Source organism: Tupaia chinensis, unplaced genomic scaffold (genome assembly GCF_000334495.1).
Source record: "Tupaia chinensis unplaced genomic scaffold, TupChi_1.0 Scaffold000240_1, whole genome shotgun sequence".
Classification (NCBI taxonomy): Eukaryota; Metazoa; Chordata; class Mammalia; order Scandentia; family Tupaiidae; genus Tupaia; species Tupaia belangeri.
This window is the reverse complement of record NW_006159718.1, coordinates 554,750-573,173: the sequence shown is the minus strand read 5'-3', so window position 1 is coordinate 573,173 and position 18,424 is coordinate 554,750. Positions and strand designations below refer to the sequence as shown.

At 48.0% G+C, this 18,424-nt stretch overlaps 1 protein-coding gene and 1 long non-coding RNA gene across 3 annotated transcripts in view; one reads left to right on the top strand and one right to left on the bottom strand.

Annotated features, from left to right (window-relative positions):
- GHITM (growth hormone inducible transmembrane protein) overlaps positions 1–320 on the bottom strand; it is a 16,316-nt gene extending 15,996 nt beyond the window's left edge. The window contains exon 1 of one of the 2 annotated variants that reach the window (XM_006148706.2): positions 221–320. The gene's annotated coding sequence lies outside the window, so the exon portion shown is untranslated. Of the gene's footprint in view, positions 1–131 lie in introns of both variants that reach the window. The other variant, XM_006148707.3, reaches the window with a different exon arrangement.
- Positions 321–328: 8 nt separating this feature from the next.
- Positions 329–18,383, top strand: LOC106734875 (uncharacterized). The gene is made up of 4 exons (XR_001370397.2): positions 329–509; positions 1,423–1,550; positions 11,899–12,306; positions 18,298–18,383. It is a non-coding gene; the product is annotated as an uncharacterized LOC106734875 (long non-coding RNA).
- The last annotated feature ends 41 nt before the right edge of the window (positions 18,384–18,424 follow it).

Sequence of the window (18,424 nt, the reverse complement as noted above, 5' to 3'; positions counted from 1 at the left end):
CCCCGGCCCGGAACTGGTCCCCCAGGGGTGGCGACCCCGACCCAGCCCGGCCGTGACGCAGCCGGCATCACCGCCCCAGCCGACCCGCCCGGGGGTCCCACGAGGCAGCCGTCAGGAGTCCCGGTGCCTACCAGCCCGGTGACCTCAATCCCCGGTCACCTCCGCCGCGCAGTCCCTTCCGGGCTGGCGCTCACGCCCCCTCCCGGCCCCTCGCCCGCACCTCACTGCGCCGCTCGCGGTCCCTCGGCCTCACTGCGTGACGCGGCGTCCGGAGAGGAGGTAAATAGTACGCGCAGCCAATCAAAGCGCGCCTCTGGCGGAACAGCTGGGCCTTCTCCGCCATCGTGGTTCCGGGCAGCGGAGCTTCTTCCTCGTCCCGGTTGCTATCCTCAATCTTTTCACTTACACCAGATCGGAAAATTATGAAAAAATAGAAAGGGGATAGAATTAATCTTTTCCGCTGCTTCTTTTTTACCCGAGGGATTTTTGTGCCTTTTAAGTTTACTGAGGTAAATATTGTGCCAAATGTATATCAGCTTCTGAGCAGCCAACCGATTTCCTGAGGTTGACGCCAAAGGTCAGATAGGATGAGAAAAGCTTTCTAGAGATGTTTTCCCACCCGTTTTCATTGCCTCGACCTATGTCCAGCTCAGCCTGGCCTCTCCGCCCGGCCTATAACCGCCTGTCCTACCCCGCGCCTTGCAAAGCAGGGATGGCGCTCCCGGGGGCACCGTTTGTAACGGAAGAGCCGTTTCTCGCCCCCGGAGGCAGTTTTTCATCTCCCTTTTCACTCTCGCCGTTATCTCTTACACGGAATGTTCACCGAAGGTTCACTGAGTCCCAGCCCTGCACTAGGGGACCGCTGTTGGTCCAGAGCCCCTCCAGGGCCGGCTGCTCTGGGCGGGGACAGAATCTGCCTGTGCAGTCAGGCAGCGAGGGCGTCAGGAAGGGAAGGCGGAGGAAACCCTGGAGCCCTGCTCTTACGTAAGGGGATTGACAGGTGGGATCATGACTTCATCTCCTAAGCAAGGTTAACTGATGTATGATAACCTACCATGTAAATATCCACAATAAAGGTTTGCTTCCTAACATGTGAGTCATGAAACAGACAGCTACAGAGTTCTTATCTGTACTCTAAAAGCGGCAGGAAAATACTAGAGAAATCTGTCACAAGATATCGGGGAGATGGGCAAAATCAATTTCATCTTACTTTAGATCTTACCCAGTTCCACTAGTGAGCAAATAGACTGTTTAGCTCCTGTAGAGAGATTCTTTATCCCAGAGCTCCTGTTATACAACAGTACGTGAATAACAAAATACCTTGCAAGTCCAAGTGATTTGCTTCAAGATTTCTATTTATTAAAAGTTTATTCTTGTCATATAGGAAGAAAATCTTTCTGATTCTGTATTTCTGTTCTTCAGATAGGAACTTGCATTGCTTCCACAACAACAAAATATCGTGTCAGACACTTTGAAGCAGAGGAGGGACCTGGACAAGTCACTGGAAGACACACTCTGGCGGTGGTGGGGCGTGAGCAGAGCTCCCGAAGGTAGGGAGACCTGTAAGGAACCTACTGCGATTGTTCAAGCCAAAGGTGGTGACGGGGAATTGAGACAGGAGAGGGACAGAGAGGGGGATTGTGATAGACATATTGCTGAGGTGGAATTTGCAGGGTTTAACCACTGATTGAATACAGGTGATAAGGATGAAGGAGGCATCCTGATATCCTTCTGTTCTGAACTGAATAAAACTGGGTAGATAGTTATGCCATTAATTTAGAGAGAGGATACAGGAAGAGCTACAGAAGTGAGGGAAGTAGATAAGTAAAGTTCAGTATGAAGCGTTACCTTGTAAGTTCTTGGCTCCTAAGGACCTAATGCATGGGGGAGATTAAAAAACAGACATGAATCACAAATGCCAGTGTTCATACTCCACAGCTCTCACTGCGGGTTGCTGACTGCATCCGAGTCTTCATCTCCTGGTGAAGTGCTGGTTTACAGTGGAGAAAAATCAGAGTCAAGGACAAAATAGAAAATATCTTGGTTTATTTTTAGTTATTTTAACAGCTCCCTGTTCCATTAGACTTTCCCATCAGAACACGTGGAAAAGAAAAGGAAGTGGAGACCTCTACCTTCCTGTCTGGGTCTCCCAAGAAAGGAAAGTGAGCCTTCCTGAAAGGCTGGCGAGGCTTCTGAATGTAGGAACCGGGTGGCACCTGCTTCTCACATGGCATTTGCTGAGTGACAGAAAACAGCGCCTAGAAAAAGGAAGAGGCCTTCCCCACCTTGTTTCCCCTTACATTTGAAGTTTTCCAGGTCCGGGCATTCCTAGAATCCCTGAGGTCTTGATAGGGCCAGACTGTTGCTGTGGGTAGGACCTGCTTGTTTGTACCCTCGAGACCCCGCCCAGCAACGAGGGCAGTGGCACTAAAACTACGCATGAGTCTGATACCCAGATAGCACCAGCCGGCCACTGGGTGTGTCACATGACACAGCTGCCTTCTGACTCCGCTTCAGTGAAGGACTCAACTGTGCCAACCTCAAAAGTTAAACCCCGTCCACTACAGAAGGAAAAGGAAATGTGGCTGGGAAGGGCACTTCTGGGTCCTGCTGATGCCTCACGTCACTCAGGTGCACTGGCCAGGAGAATGACAAGTCAGAAAGCAGGCCACTCTCTCTCTCTCTCTTTTTTTTTTTTCTTGTTCATGTAAATGTTTTTCATCCAAGTGGGGCCCAGGAGAGGAGAAAGGGCTTTGAACTCCAATGTGACTGATATCCTGAATCTGACCAGCAAGCTGCCAGACTGTCTTGAACTGACCAGAAGGAAATAAAGCAGCTGTCTGCTCTCAGCTGACTGTGGTCTCAAAAGCAACATTGATGCCAGTTTAAGGAAAACACAGTTAATTTTTACAATCACCTGGCTGGAATTTCTCCAGGTAGTCCTCTTGCACGTGTGTAGCCAATTACTATAAGTGGGTCAGGGGACAAACTCATGGACGGGGTAGTGTCTGTGGAAGGGACGCCTGGAGGAATCTTGAGAATAGCCTTCCATTCCCTAGCCAGGTTACAGAGAAGCTAACATTTAGAAAGGATAATAGCTTTTTTTTTTGCCATTCGTTTTTCTGTTACAGTGTGTGTGCACTCAGCAGAGAGAGAAACAGGGAGAGGGACAGTGAGAACTCACCCCTTGCTCCTTGGGGTGGGGTGGGGGTTGGCCACACCGCAATCCCTTCTTCTCCATTCTCCTCTCCAGGTTTTAGGCATGCAGGCACATGTGCCTCCTGTGATTTTCAAGCTGCTGTGTCTGGAATTTGTGCTGTGTAGTCTGTCATGTTACATCCAGCACCGTACCCTCCACACCACCTGCTGCTCCCATGGCTCGTATCTTTTCTAAAGAAAAAGTTGTCAGGTAAATTGCAGGTCCGTAACTAGAGCATGCATTCTCAGTGGAGGTAATGTCTGAGAAACACCGATCTGTAATGTTGTAACACAAAGGATATAGCCATGGAATTTTTATCAAGAGATCATAAAACCACCTCAAAGAACAGCTCATTGTAGAACCGTACAGAAAAACACTGAAGACTTTGTGACTTATGGTGGTCCACTCTGAACCCAGATACTGTAGGAGGTTTTCTTGTAGGAAGTCTAATTACACTAGTTAGACTTAAATGATCTTGTGAGGTCTGAGGAAGGAAGATCCAAACTGGGTCACAGGAAAGTCATGTCCTAGCCCTGTGCTTTCAGGTGTGTTGGGGTTACAGAAGCGAGTCTCGATCACTCATGGAGGGTGACAGCGAAGGGGCCAGTGCAGCAGACGGGGCCACGTCTCTCGGGGTCTGCAGAGAAGCCGCTGGGAGTGGGCCCATGATCGTGGCAGTCAGGAACGTGAACTGGGGGTGGAATGAGAACAAGTGAGGGATTTAGTCTGTGGTGGTTTTCAGTAAGCCACCCACTTCACTTACTTCTGCCTCCCACATCTCGCCAAGTTTCTGATAGCCAACCCTGAGTCCTAACCATGCAGGGAGAGAGTGATAGAAGACATTTGTCCAGATTAGCTAAAGTGACACAGCATGAAACCACCACGCGTCCTCAGTCACCTGGGGCACATGGTGTTTTGCGTTTGCTTTTTAGTGTGTCTACTTCATTTGTTTCTTTTTCTGCAGGGTATCTTCTTTGCTTTAAGGTGTATGGGCCTGAAATCCTAAACTACCTGAGGACGTCTTGGTTTGGACGACCAATACGGTCTTTCTGAGAACTGTACTGTTAAATTGCAATTTCACATTCCGGGGATAGAGAAGCCAGCCGAGTCGGACTGGTTAACGACCCTCTCCTTACCCAGACAGCGATGGCAGGGTGACAGGGATGGAGACAGGAGGCTGTGCCCTCTGTCGGCTCTCAGAGAAGGAAGCTGGGTTGAGCAGGCCCGTGGAGTATGGCTCCTATGCCAGGAGACTTGAAGTGCTCCTGCTCCTGTTTAGGGTGTGGTAGAGGAGCTGGAAATGCTGAACCTGAGGAGATTGCTTACATGGTTTATGCCGGCTGCCTTCCATGTTTAAAGGGGGCTAAAACTGTTGTGTATGGTCACAAATGACGGACCAGAGGGAAGACAGAAAGGGAGACGTCGGTTCAGATGTGGAACATTCAGTGCAGAGCTTCCAAATGCACCGTGTTTTGCACCGGACGTGTTAGGTGGGGCCTGCACAACCGCCTTCTTAAGACGTTGTAGCAACTCACAAAGTAGGCAGAGGGATTAGACCAACGGTGCGGAGGATCAGCGGTAGCTTCGGGAGGTCATAATGAGGTGAGGGCTAGAGAATCAGGCCACCTCCGTTCCAATCTGGGATCTAGCACCTGCTGGGTACGTCTGTCAGTGTCCTCACGGGTCACGTGAGGCGTGCAAGAGTTCACGGAAGGTATTTTCACAGTGCTTTCCGTGAACGTGTGGGATGGCTCACGTCCTGAGCTCCGGGATGAGGGAAGCCCACTGCAGCCCCCTCTCCTGTTGAGAGCTAAACCCCGGGCTGAGCATAAGCAGCAGCTACCCGAGGAGTCCGTAAAATAAACACCAGCAGGCAGACTAGGGAGAAAAACGACTGTGAAGACGTCAGTTTTGTGGGTTTCTTCCCTGCTGTCTTGGCTCTGTCTTGGGGTAGCATTCAGAGAAAACCCCTCTTTCCGGCTGGGCCGGAAACAAGTCCCAGTTGTGTCACTGTCTCTCACACAATGCAGCGGGGCCACCACCAGAAAGGAACCGAGACCAGTACTCTTCACGAGCACAGACAGAAATGTGCCCCAAATACCGGGAAGTCAAATCCCACAAACGGGGTAGTGCGTCCTGACCAGGTGGGATTTGTCCAGAGACTAAGCCAGTGCTCTTCACGAGCACAGACAAAAATGTGCCCCGAATACCGGGAAGTCAAATCCCACAAACGGGTAGTGCATCCTGACCAGGTGGGATTTGTCCAGAGACTAAAAGGCTGTTTCATTATTACAAAATAATCAGTGTGTTCAGTTGTCGTGAAAGTCCTGACGTATTTTCTATGTTTATCTATAAAGATGCATCATGCCTATCCCAGCAACCCAATAATTGACAACATGAATGTGCTAAAAAAGAACAGCCTGATCAATAGCTTTACCAAAACATTTACAAAATTCAGCACCATTCGTCATAAAAAGTTACAGAAAAATGAGCGGGGCGGGGTGGGGCTCTTTAAAGGAGCATCTCCAAAACTCCTGAAGCTATTACTGTATTTAAGGGTGACGGAATGTCCCCTTCTGAGGTTGGTTACAAGATAAGATTTCCCCTCTCACCACTCACATTCCATATTGTCCAGGAAGTCCTCGCCAGAGAAATAAGGCATAAAAAATGCATGCTGATTGGAAAAGAAAATGTAATACTATATTTGCAAAAAAATCATTACCTATAGAAAAATTTCAGGGAACTCGTGAAAACATCCTGAAACTGTTGAGTTTAACGAGATCACAGAATATATGGTCAATGTGCACATTTATCTATTACATATATTTTTCCTTATAGAGTATATATACTTGCTGAGGGAGAAAGAGAAAAAGATAGAGTGAGTGGAAAAGTGAGAATTCACGCCCCCCCCCCCGGGGGATGGCCATGTCCCATACTCCCTTCTCCTCCTGGGATTTTGGGCACACATGTACATGTACTTAGCATGGTTTTCAAGTCACTGGGCCTGGGACTCCAATCACAGCTGGCCATGTGGGAGTCCTGTGCTATAACCACCATGCTGGCTGATGGTCCCATATTTATCTATTATATTTCTGTGTACTTGGAATAAGCCACTAGAAGTCAAATTTTAAAGACAGTATTATTATTATTTTTTGCAGAGGTTTTTGCTATCAGTGTGTCCTCACCAGAAAGACAGACAGAGAGACAGAAAGGGAGAAATCAGTCCCCAGGGGGGATGGCCACGCCGCAATCCCTTCTCCTCCATTCTCCTCTTGGGATCTTGGGCACGCACACACACGTGCCTGGTGTGAGTTTAAGCCATCAGGTCTGAGACTCCAACCACGGTCGACTACGTGGGAGTCCAGTGACATAGCCATTACACCAACTGCTGGTCCCTTAACAACAGTATTATTTATAGTAGCACAAAGATACTTGGATATAAATCTGACAAAATAAATGCAGGTTAAGTATGCAAGGTACCAATGAAATATATCAAAGAAGACATAAAGACATTTGATATATCATGTTCAAAAGTTCATGAACTGGAAGACCAAATATAATGAATATGTTTGTTCTCCCCTTACTAATCTTTAGTTACAACACTCTTGCATTCAGAGGAGGGCAGGAAATTTATAGATATTGACAAGCTGATTCTAATACTTGTGTGCATGGAAATAGAAAGGAATGATAATCGTAGGGCGTTCTGAAAAATAAAGTCTGTGGACTCACACTGCCTGAGTTCAGCACATACCACGAAGCTGTAGCAGTTAAGGCAGTCTCGAACTGGTACAAGAAAAGGCAAATAAATCGGTGAACGAAATAGAGTCCAGAACTAGACCCAGACACGCGTGGGCAAATGATTGTCGATGCTGGGAACAAAACACTGAAATCTGGCAAAGCTAATCTGTAACTAGACATGTATCTAGTCTCTTGAAAACGAAAGACTGTTTCCTTTATGATAGAAGGAATCACGAAAGTCCTGCCAGTGATGACCAAAACGTGGCTTCCCTCTAAGGAACAGTGCCTTCTGGTGGTTCAGAACCATTCTCTGCTCTTGGGAAGTGGACACTCAGCCACTGCAGTGATGGCGGGCCGTGCCGAGGGAATGTCTGCATGCTGAGTCCACGCAGAGCCTCCGTTTCGGATTCCACGCCACTATTCATGGGCAAGGAATGCAGTCACTTAGAAAGAAGCTAAAAGCATCCACAGGACAGGTATCCGGGGAAGGGGAAGCCCGGAAGGCCTGAACTGCCGGAAGTTTGGACGGCATCAGAAGTGCTGACTTGCATGATCGGCCCTTGGTCAGCTCCCAGAACGTCTTCTGTGCTATTGATAAGACTGTGTGGCTGCTCAGAGCCTCGAACCACACTCGACCAGCCCGTGCCGATCGTTCATGCCAGCAACGTGAACTACGGTGCACACCTGCTCTCCCGGGAGTCTGGAGTCCCGCTGATGCAGTATGTTCTATGGACGTGTAGCGCCTTTGAAAGCCCAGTGAAAAGCCTAGTCTCGGGCTTGTGACCTCCTGTGGTAGGTCACAGATTGCTTTAGTTTGCTGCTGGAGGGGTGAGTGCGCACTGCGAGACTGCTGGGAGGGGACTCTCGGAAGCTGAGATCTGATATCCTGTAGGCTGTCTGATGTGTCCTTTGTTATTGGTCCTGGTTTGTACATTTTAGCCAGAATAAACTGCGCCTGTGAGTACAAGGACTTCGGAGTGCTGTGAGTCCTGGTGAATGACCAAAACTGGGCGTGGGAGGTGGGGGTGCCGGACTTCCACATGGCCGACTGTAGTTCGAGCCCCAGACCTGACGACTTGCTTTCTTGCTTTCTCTATCTCTCTGCCTGGTGAGTGCATATGCCTTAAAAATAATGATAACAACAAACAAATTAAATAAATAATTCTTTTAAAAAATTAAAAGAAAAAAATGGGCACGGTCCACATGGACCTGGTTATTGAGAGTCCTCCGCAGTGTTTAGTCGCCTGTGGTCACTTACGTGGTGCAGAAAGATGTCCACATTCTGGGCCGATCTGACAAATCCCCCTAATATGCCTCTCCCAGGTCACTCTGACACCAATCTCATTCTTTCCAACCCAGACCAGTTGGCCAACCTACTGGCCACTGCCCATGGCTGAGTGTGGGTCAGTGTCTTAGTGCATGTCTTCCTTCGTGACCATCGATGTCCAGGTGCTACCTTTCCCTAGTTTCCGCACACCTGACGACTTGCTTTCTTGCTTTCTCTATCTCTCTGCCTGGTGAGTGCATATGCCTTAAAAATAATGATAACAACAAACAAATTAAATAAATAATTCTTTTAAAAAATTAAAAGAAAAAAATGGGCACGGTCCACATGGACCTGGTTATTGAGAGTCCTCCGCAGTGTTTAGTCGCCTGTGGTCACTTACGTGGTGCAGAAAGATGTCCACATTCTGGGCCGATCTGACAAATCCCCCTAATATGCCTCTCCCAGGTCACTCTGACACCAATCTCATTCTTTCCAACCCAGACCAGTTGGCCAACCTACTGGCCACTGCCCATGGCTGAGTGTGGGTCAGTGTCTTAGTGCATGTCTTCCTTCGTGACCATCGATGTCCAGGTGCTACCTTTCCCTAGTTTCCGCACACTGGGAAGATCTTGCCCTGCCTCAGGGCCGTGGCTGGGTTGGGGTTGTAATAACTTGGACCTAACCATCTGTGGGTTAGGTCCAAACTTCACTCCTAAGTTAACTGATCACGGAGAACTCTCCAGGAACTCAGACTCAGGTGGAGAAAAAGGTGGTGAAACAGTAGAAGTGGGTATGTGAGAGCCCAAGCCGTTTGCTCGTGCAGGTGCTCGGACCCTCGAAACCTGCTTGAGCCTGTTCCTGTGAACACTCAGGGGTAAACTCCACACGTTGCACTCTCCTCCCGCCTCACCTACTGCTCTAAGATTGGCTGCTGGCCTGGCTGGACCTCATGAGCCCTTGTGAACTTCCCCTCATCTCATGGGACTGGCCGGTGACGGGCTGTTCCTGAGGTGTTCCTGTTGTGACCCATACCTCCTGGAAGGACGTGTACGTAGCTCTCCCACCAGTCACGTCACAAGACAAGTGTGCTAAACCCCTGATTCTGTTAGTTGATGAGCTGGTCTGGTATTGTGACCTTTAAACAATGACGTCATTACTTAATTTATGCACTCTTTGTTCTTAACTTATGGAGGCTGAACCTGCATTCATGGTGGCATGGACCATTCTCCGGCCAGCGGAGAATGCTTTCCTCTGATGGGCCTCCAGGGATGTGCTTCGGAATTGGTAAACATTATAGGCAGCCCCCACCCTCATATTTCGGGGGCCCTGAAACAACAGTTACCATTAACAAAGGACTAAAGCTAGGAACGTGCCCTTGTATGATTTAGGGACCAACAATACCAGGTGACCCTGGGTCCTATAGTTGCTTGGTATTCCGCGACCATGCACTCATTCTTTGCCACAACTTTATGGCTGGTTTTAAAATAGAGATTAAATTTTGGGGTGAGAGCATGTCCTTCTTTAAGAAGCTAGAGATCTGCATTTGGTTGTCCTTTTGGGATATTGCCAGGGCTCTGTGTGGGGTATTTCTGTGCTCAGGAGCTTCTAGTATTACCAGGTCTGCTGGGTCAAAAGGCCCCAGTGGCAAAGCAGCTTGCGTGGAAGCCAACGTGGTCAGTCTCCTCTTTCTCCGGGTCCACCCAGACTGGCAGCCTATGGGAAATCATTTGGAGCGGTATACCCAAATGTAGATGCTGCTACCAGATGTCAAAGAGGCCCCCAAGTGTCATGGTTCTCTGTGCTGGGTGACAGAAGGTGAAGCTGCCTGTCTCTGATCTAGAGAGCAGCCGGCCACTTCACTTTTGTAGGTTTTCTTCCTTATTTTCTGTCATCCTGTGTCTTACTAAGTCATCTAGGATTCTTCCTCTCCTAGCCACACTCAATACGCTATCCTCCCCAATGGAACTATAATACAAACACCTACGTTAATTTCACATTTCTAGTAGCCACATTAGAAAATCATAAGGAATATGTGCGATCAATTTTATTATTATTATTATTATTTTGGAGAGGTTTTTGCTATAGGGCATGAGAGACAGAAAGTGAGAAATCACCCTCCAGGGAAGATGACCACACTGCAATCCCTTCTCCTCAATTCTCCTCTCAGGATCTTGGATATACACGCACACACGCCTGGTGTGAGTTTAAACCACCGGGTCCGGGACTCGAACTGTAGTCGACTACATGGGAATCCAGAGACATAGCCATTATGCCAACTGCTGGTCCCAATGAGATCAATTTTAACAATCCACTTTGTTTAACCAAGTGCACCCAAAATGCTATCATGTGAACCACCAACATTACTAGTTAGCTATTGTACACTCCGTCTCTGATGTCTCGCACGTGTTTCAGACTTGGAGCCCGTCTCAGCTCAGAGCCACGGTCCTCAAGCTCTCAGTAGTCACCTCGGGCTGATGCTCACCACGGGGGGCCTGGCAGCTCTCAAGCGTATTAGGACAGAGCATTCAAGTGGGCACAGTCCTGAGTGAGGGCAGAGGTGGACTGCTCACCGCCATGTAGAGGGAGACCCTGATGATCCTCACTGGCGGGAGTAGAAAGTATTTGTAGATTAGCAATGACATACCCGATGCCAGGTCTCTGGTGGGTACCTCAGTAAGGATACTCTGTCTGGAACCGCAGCTGCAATGAACGTTAACATCTGGTTAAATCTGTGACAATGACGAGGCCTCCTCCAAGGTCTAGTGGACTTTGGGCCAGCCATCAGGCACGTTAGATGGAGGTGTGGTAGAAATCCCCACCTTGTACCTTTCCAAACTTTGCTGGTGGCATCGGTCTTCGTTTCTCCATGTCTCCTCAGGAACGCACTCTGCCTGGACCGGCAGGTGGCACGGGGGTTAAGGAATGCATTCTGCCCTGTGTTCATTATCTTGGTGGAGGTATCCCACCGGGCACTGCCTTCCATGACTTCGATGATCAGGAACAAAGTGACCTCTTCTCACGTACACTCTATTCTTCCACAGGCATGACTGTAGACCCCCTGGACACTGTGAGGCGTCGGGCTAGGGTTCCACATGTCTCGGGCCTCCTTCATCCTCTAGCGGGTGACTGCAGTAGTGTTTAAGTCTGTGGGAGCTGACCGTCCCCAGGAGGTTTGGGCACTTTGTTTATCCAGCAGATGTAGCCGTAAATCTTCCTGAAGGAGACTTAAGAGTCGCGCTCCTCGGCTATGGCTGTATTGCAGAGGCCTTCTTTGTAGAGAGCCAGTTTCTCCCTCAAACATGGATTTCTAAATCTTTTTCCTGTTGGTCCGAGAACTGAGTAAGAAACCATGAATCCCTAGTAGGGAACTTAGGTCTGGAGTCTGCTTGTCAGAGACAGATCTTGCTTACGCATTGCCATCCATGTCTCTCCCAGGGACTGAGTGTTCCAATAGTCAGTCATGTGGGGCAAAGTTCTCTGATTCCTGCTCTGTCTTTAGGGTTTATTTTGATCATTATTCATGGGACAAAGAAATGTAATATCTGTAGAAGATACATTTATAGTTTTATCAACTGGACTAGGGAGAAATGTTCACATGTTGAAATATTCAGTTGTAAGCTAAATAATGTGATTGAACGTAAAAGAGAAAATGAAATAAAAAAGGTAAAAAAGATAATTATTCTTCTTTATTTAGTAGTCAAGGATTAAGAGCTAGTCCCTCCTGCAGTGACAACTTGTGATTCCCACTGGAACTGGAGAGCTGAAGTTTATGCTGACACCTTCGCATCGTTCTCTCTACTCTGTTGAGACCAGTCTACCAGAGAAGATTCCAGTGACGTGAATATTTCTACAAAGCATTCCTGGGGGGTGTGGAGAAGGACTGACCCGGCAGGCTGCACAGATGATTTGTGATGACCCCAACGTTCCTGCTTCCCCGAGCCTTCAGACTCTTTCACAGAGCTTGTCCTGAAAGGGTGGTCCCCGCCTAGTGTCAGCAGCTGCATCCATGAACTTGATAGAAATGCAAATTAAAGGCCCGCCTCAGCTAACCACATCTGAATCTCTGGGAGTGGGGCCCCTGCTGCTTTCACCACTTCTCCAGGTGAGTTTTATGCCTGTTAGAACTTAAAAGCCACTGTTCTGTATCATGCTAGAGAAATGTCGGCATCTCAGACTAGCAGTCTATGGGACATCGTTGAGTCCAAGCCTCAATTGAGCAGCTAGAAAAATACAACTCTCCCACATTTATGCTCACACATTCAAATCTGAATTCCAGGCGAGCGCGTCTGAACTGATAATCAAGCCACACATTGTATTTCCTTTGTTTGGAGGGCGCTTCAAGCCGACTCCTGTGTATGCTAACCGGAGTCTGGTGATACCCGTTGGCCAGCTCCCAGGACTCTGGCACGGGGTGTGCAAGGCGGTCTCTGCTGCTGTGTTGGGCGTGCTGAGACCTAAGCTCCCGTTTTAGGCCTTGAGCCGGTGAATGGTGGCACACGTTACGAAATCTGCATCTACTGTGAGGTGGAAATTCTAGATGTAGTCATGATTTGGTTTTTGCTTAAATGTCACAAGGACTGGTTTTTGGCTTCCGTAGAGGAGGGTTAGGCGTGCTGGCCTGTGTGTAGTGTAGGGAGGAGGCACCCAGGTCACTATGCCCAGCTGCATCAGCATCTGCCTCATGTCCCCACACCATTCTCTGTCCCTGTCTTAGCACAGGACAAGACTCGGCAGGTTCTCCAGTCAGTTCGCGTTGCCTCTTCCTCAGTGTTCCCTCCGGCCGCGCTTGGTCCTCCACTCCAGGTGCCTGTGGGCACAGAGGTGAGAGACCCCTGCTGCCTCAGCCGGCTGTCCTGCTGGTATCCGAAATGCCTGCGACTCGGTTGGATGAAGGACAGAGCTCACTGGCTTTCAGCTCTGCTGGTGAGAAAGTCCCAAGATGTGGGACTGGAGTGAGCCAGCTTCTGCTGCTGTGTCACAGCTTGGTTAACAGAAGCCGAGGGTGACTGGTGTGTGCAGGAGGAGAGACAGCCATCTTCATCTGCCTGTCTGTCTATCTTTAAAACTACACAACCTTACTCTCTTATGTTCTGGAGGTCAGACTCCCAAGTCAAGGTATCCATAAGCTCATGTTTCCTCAGATGGTTCTAGGGATTGGTGCTTAGTTTTCATTAAGACTGAGAAACTTGGAGCTGGCAGGTGGAGTGGTAGTTAAGGCTCTGGACTCCCACATGGCCAACCACAGTTCAAATCCCAGACCCGGTGGCTTGCTTTTTCACTTTTCCTCTCTCTGTCCCTTTCTGGTCAAATAAAAATAAAAATAATAATAATAATAATAATAATAATAATAAATAAAATAATAATTATTTTAAAAAGATTGGGAAACTTGATAAAGTTATACATTCTCAGTAAGAAGGGAGATGAATATAATCTTTCCTTTTTTATGTTCTACATTTTTAAAAATTAAGAATATTTTAAAAATATTTTATTTAACTTTATTTATTTACTCATTTTAATTTGGCCAGAGAGAGAGACAATGAGAGAGAGAGAAAGTGAGAGAGCAAGTCACCAGGGCCAGTACCTGAACCACAGCCAGCCATGTGGGAGTCCAGCACCCTTAACCACCATGCCACCTGCTAATAAAATTAAGAATTTTTTATTAGCATAATAATTGATACAATGTGATTTTTCAGTACATGTAGATAATGTGTAATGGTTAAGTCTGGGTAATTAGTATACCTATCATTGCAACCATTTGTAACATTACACACAGTAAGTTTTAACAGAAGTTTCCCACTGTATTTTGTAACATTAGACACCATTCTTTTTATCTGTCTGCAATTTTGTTTCCATTAAACAATACGCTCTGCCTCTGCTGCAGTCTTTCTAACATCAGGTAGTGTTCTATACCTCTCTCCCCCCATGAGGTCATTTTTTTCAATTTCCAATAATGAGAAAGAACACGTGGTGTTTCTTTTCCTGTTCTTGGTTTATTTCACTTAGCAAAAAATGAAATAAGACCCACCTATTCAACCTCATATGACTGGATTTTGTGCTTTTTCATGGCTGCATAGTATTCGATGTGTGTGTGCACGCATGCCCATCACATTTTCTTCTCCATCTGTGTTGATGGATGCTTAGGTTGCTTCCTTCTCTGGGCTATTGTGACCAGCGCTGCGATGCACACTGGTGCAGGTAACCTTATGACAGGCTGATTTCCTTCCTGGACATACTCCTAGCAGTGGGACTACTGGGCTGTAAGCCATCTCCTTTCACAGCAACCAGCTCTCAGAGGGGCTCACCCTGTCAATGAAAATAATCAACTCTGCAGAGACAACAATTAATGCAATTTCTTTCTAAACACAAATACGTGCGACTGACCTGGAGAAAAGTAATTATGCTTTTCTCTGGATGTTCAGATTTGGAAGTTCCTTCTATTTGGTCTTGAGAATGAGAGACAAAGTTTGAAATTTGGGGATGTTTTTCCATTGGTCTGGCTGAAAAAGTTTGGGAAGTTGGAATGGGAGGCTTGTAGGTTATAGGTGGGTTTCCCAGTTTTTACGTTGGTGATTGGAAAAGGAAGGTCTGCTGAGATCAGCACAAGAGAGTACTTTAACAGAGAGAGGAGGCTTAACATGCATCGCAGAGATCCCAGGGCAGGTACGGGAAGCAGGAAGAGCCCCGTTACCAGTGGGTCAAGACATCTGTGGATGTGACTCCCTCCAGGACCTCTGGAAGTGATTTTGGAAATAGGAAAAAGCAGTCAGACTTCTGTCCTCAACCCTTTCTACAAGAGCTAAGACTCACTCAGTCTTGCAAGACAACATTAATTCGTTCATGAGGGCAAGGCTGTCAGGATCCTAAGGTCATCCACGGGGCATCATCTCTTAAATGTCTCATTACTGCCCACCTCTATTACACTGGGGACCAAACTCCAAAACATGAACCTTTGGAGGACAAACTGTTATCTAGACCAGGGCACCTTCCTTAGAGGCATTTTGACTTATACCCACTGCTGCAGAGGGTTTGTGTGTGTGTTTGTTTTGTTATCAGGCACATGAGCTTGTCAGAAAGAGTCAGCAAGAGACAGCCAGAGGGAAAGTTAGAAATCCCCTCCCTTCTGGGGGAATGGCCACACCGCAATCCCTTTTCCGTTCTTCTCTCGAGATTTTGGGCATGCACGCACACATGCCTGGTGTTGACTTTCCAGTCAGTGGGTCAGAGACTCAGACTGCAGTCGGTCATACGGAGGCCCGTGCCCTAACCACCACGCCACCATCTGGCTGCACTTGAGAGGGTTTCCAAGCCACGTGTCCTCTTCTCTGTGTAATTGTGCAAGACAGCCAGAGGTGGCCAGGAGACCCCATGGTGTCAGTAATGATTTCTGTTTCCTTAATAAACAGGTGCTGCATCTTTGCCTTGGCAACTAGGTGCCACAGTGACTCCCTAATTCTGTCTCTGGACCCATACTCCCTCCCTTGTCACCACCACTGTTAATTTGAGTAACTGGTGCTACGACCTGTCTGGGGAAGAGGTGGTCTGTGTTCTCATCAAATGTGCAGGTGATTTCGGAATTCGGTTTTGAGGGTCTGTCTCCTGGCCACCGGTGGTGATGGTACCTTTACTAGGGAGCAGCTGGCATGTGGCAAAGAGACACTGAAGAGCAGCTGGCAGAGTCACTGTTGACAAGCGTGTGCGCGGGGATACTGGAATTAGCACCCAGGAAGCTACGACCTCGCTGGGTCTGAAGAGATGAGTGCAGGGGATGGCCAGTGGCTGTGAGCATGGGCGAGGGCTGCAGGTGTCGAGTAGGAGGCAGGGCACCAGAGGGGGCTGTGGATGCCGTTACCATGGCCGGCAGGCTGGGAGCCGGGGGTGAGAGCCGGAGCTCACACCTCTGATCACTTGCTCATGTCTCCCACGGCCAGAGGGAGCTGGGGCCATGGGCAATGCAGCCTCTCGAGGTCAGCCCTGCATGGCCAGGGCAGGGTGCAGAAATGTGGAGAGAAGATCTCGTTTCTCATCTGCTGCGGACTGAATTGTGTCCCCTCAAAGTCCATGTTGAAGCCCTATCTTCCCATGTGACTGAATCTGTGGAGAGAGGGTCTCTAATTAGGGACATAATCAAGTTTAAACAAGGTCATAGGTACAGTCTGATCTGGTAAAACTTGTGTCCTCACGAGAGGCTGAGACTCCAGGTCTCTCTGCCATGTGAGAACACAGAGAGAGGTTGTTCACCTCAGCCAGGAAGAGAGTGTTCACCCCAAACTGCCCTGCTGGTACTTCGATTTCGGACTTCCAGCATTCCGAGCAAAGGAATTTCTGTCCAGTCTGTGGTATCCCTTCATGGCAGCCCAAGAATTCTGATGTATTTTCTGCAAGTAGAAGACTGTGTGTGTCTCATGTGGTTCCCGTGAGGAGTGCATGAACTAACCTCTGGAATTTCTAAGCAGAGTGGATGCACCATAGTTCACAACTCGGTTACTTTATTATCGATTATTGAAAATGAAACAGTCAGCGTCCGTGTCAGGATTTAGTTACTGCTGTCTGTGTATTTTAGCAGCTTCAATGATCTTTCTTGAGGTGAACCGAACAGGCCTTCAGCCAGGGCACACACTGTAGTTTAAGATGCCTTTTCACATTCCATTTGTGACCTGCTTTTGTTAATGTCCCACTCCACCCCGCATCACACCGATTAGCGTCTCATGTTAGTTGATGATGTCTTCTTCAGTGGTTTAAAGCAGGTGGCTCTGAGCTCGTTACTCTATAAATAAAGATTATGTATTTTTTTCCTGAGTAAATTACTTTGTATCAGTCCCCGCCGAAGCACACCTGCCATGTTTCACAATGTTCTTGTCAAACAGCAGACCCAACACTTATTTCCATTTTTCTCTCCTGTGTTTTACATCTCGCCTTGCTTGTCTTTTTAGTACATAAACGCTTATGGGAAAAAGCACTCATTTTGTATCATTTCATTTGTCAGTTTTAAGCATCAAACACACTGATAGTTTTGAAAAAAAAAAGTGTAAGTTCTTTTAGGTTAAAAATTCATATTTTAGCACTACACTTACTTCTGTTTCCTGGAATGGCGGGTGCTTATAACAAAACATTGTCATCCACTCAGTTTAGCAATGGGTCACATGATCAGAAACCTGAAAGTGGGAACTGCTAGGCCTTTTAAAACAGGTAAATGGACCAGCAGGTGACATGGTGGTTAAGGTGCTAGGTTTCCGCATAGCCGACCGCTGTCTGCGTCTCAGACCCGGCCGCTGAAAATCACACTGGGATTGTACGCGTGCGTGCCCAAAATCCCAGGAGGAGAATGGAGGAGAAGGGAGTGCAGCACGGCCATCCCCCTGAGGGGTGATTTCTCTTTTTCTCTCTCTCCGTCTCTCTTGGGCATGCACATGTGCCCTGTGGCAAAACCCTAAAACAAAACAAAATAAAATGAAATAAATAAAACAAAACAAAAAACGGGTTATCATGGTGGAGTGGCTTGTTAGCTGCTAGACTATACTGCCTGAAAGACAGAATAGAAAGCAGGCCCGAAGAGCAGCTTAGTGAAAGCTACAGGTCGTTGTGTTCTCCTCTGGGCAGACACTGCGGCAGGTCCAGCCTCCCTAATCCAAATATCCCAAATTCAAAATGCTCCAAAATCTGAAATGTTTTGAGCAATGCCGCAACTGACTCCAACAGTGGAAGATCCCCCTAACCTCATGTGGTGGGTCAGGTTCAAAAGGCTGCAAAATAAAATGAACGTTTAAAAGGCTCTTCGGGGGCTCAGCTGCGGTGGTGCAGGTGATAAGGCGCTATTGCACGGTGCTGGAGCCACGCGGCGGCCTGGTTCAAATCCTGGGTTGACCTGAGCACGCCGGGGGTGCCCGTGGTTCTGGACGACTGAGAGGCTGGGGGAGGATGGCGGCATGGGGAGATCACGGTCAAGGGAATCTCTTTCTCCAGAAATAATCGAATGAACTTAAACATTACCCTCAGGCTATGTGTATGAATATAAATGAATTTTGTGTTTATATTTGGGTCTCATACCCAAGACGTGCGATATATATAAAATTCTGACTATTTTTCCCATTTCCAGGGGACGCGGGAGAGCTGCCTACAAACACGAACAGTCACTGGTGGGACGCCACACCCTGCTCCAGGCGGAGTCTCGGAGGCACCGTGAGCCTTCCTGGTGGGACGTCACACCCTGCTCCAGGAGGAGT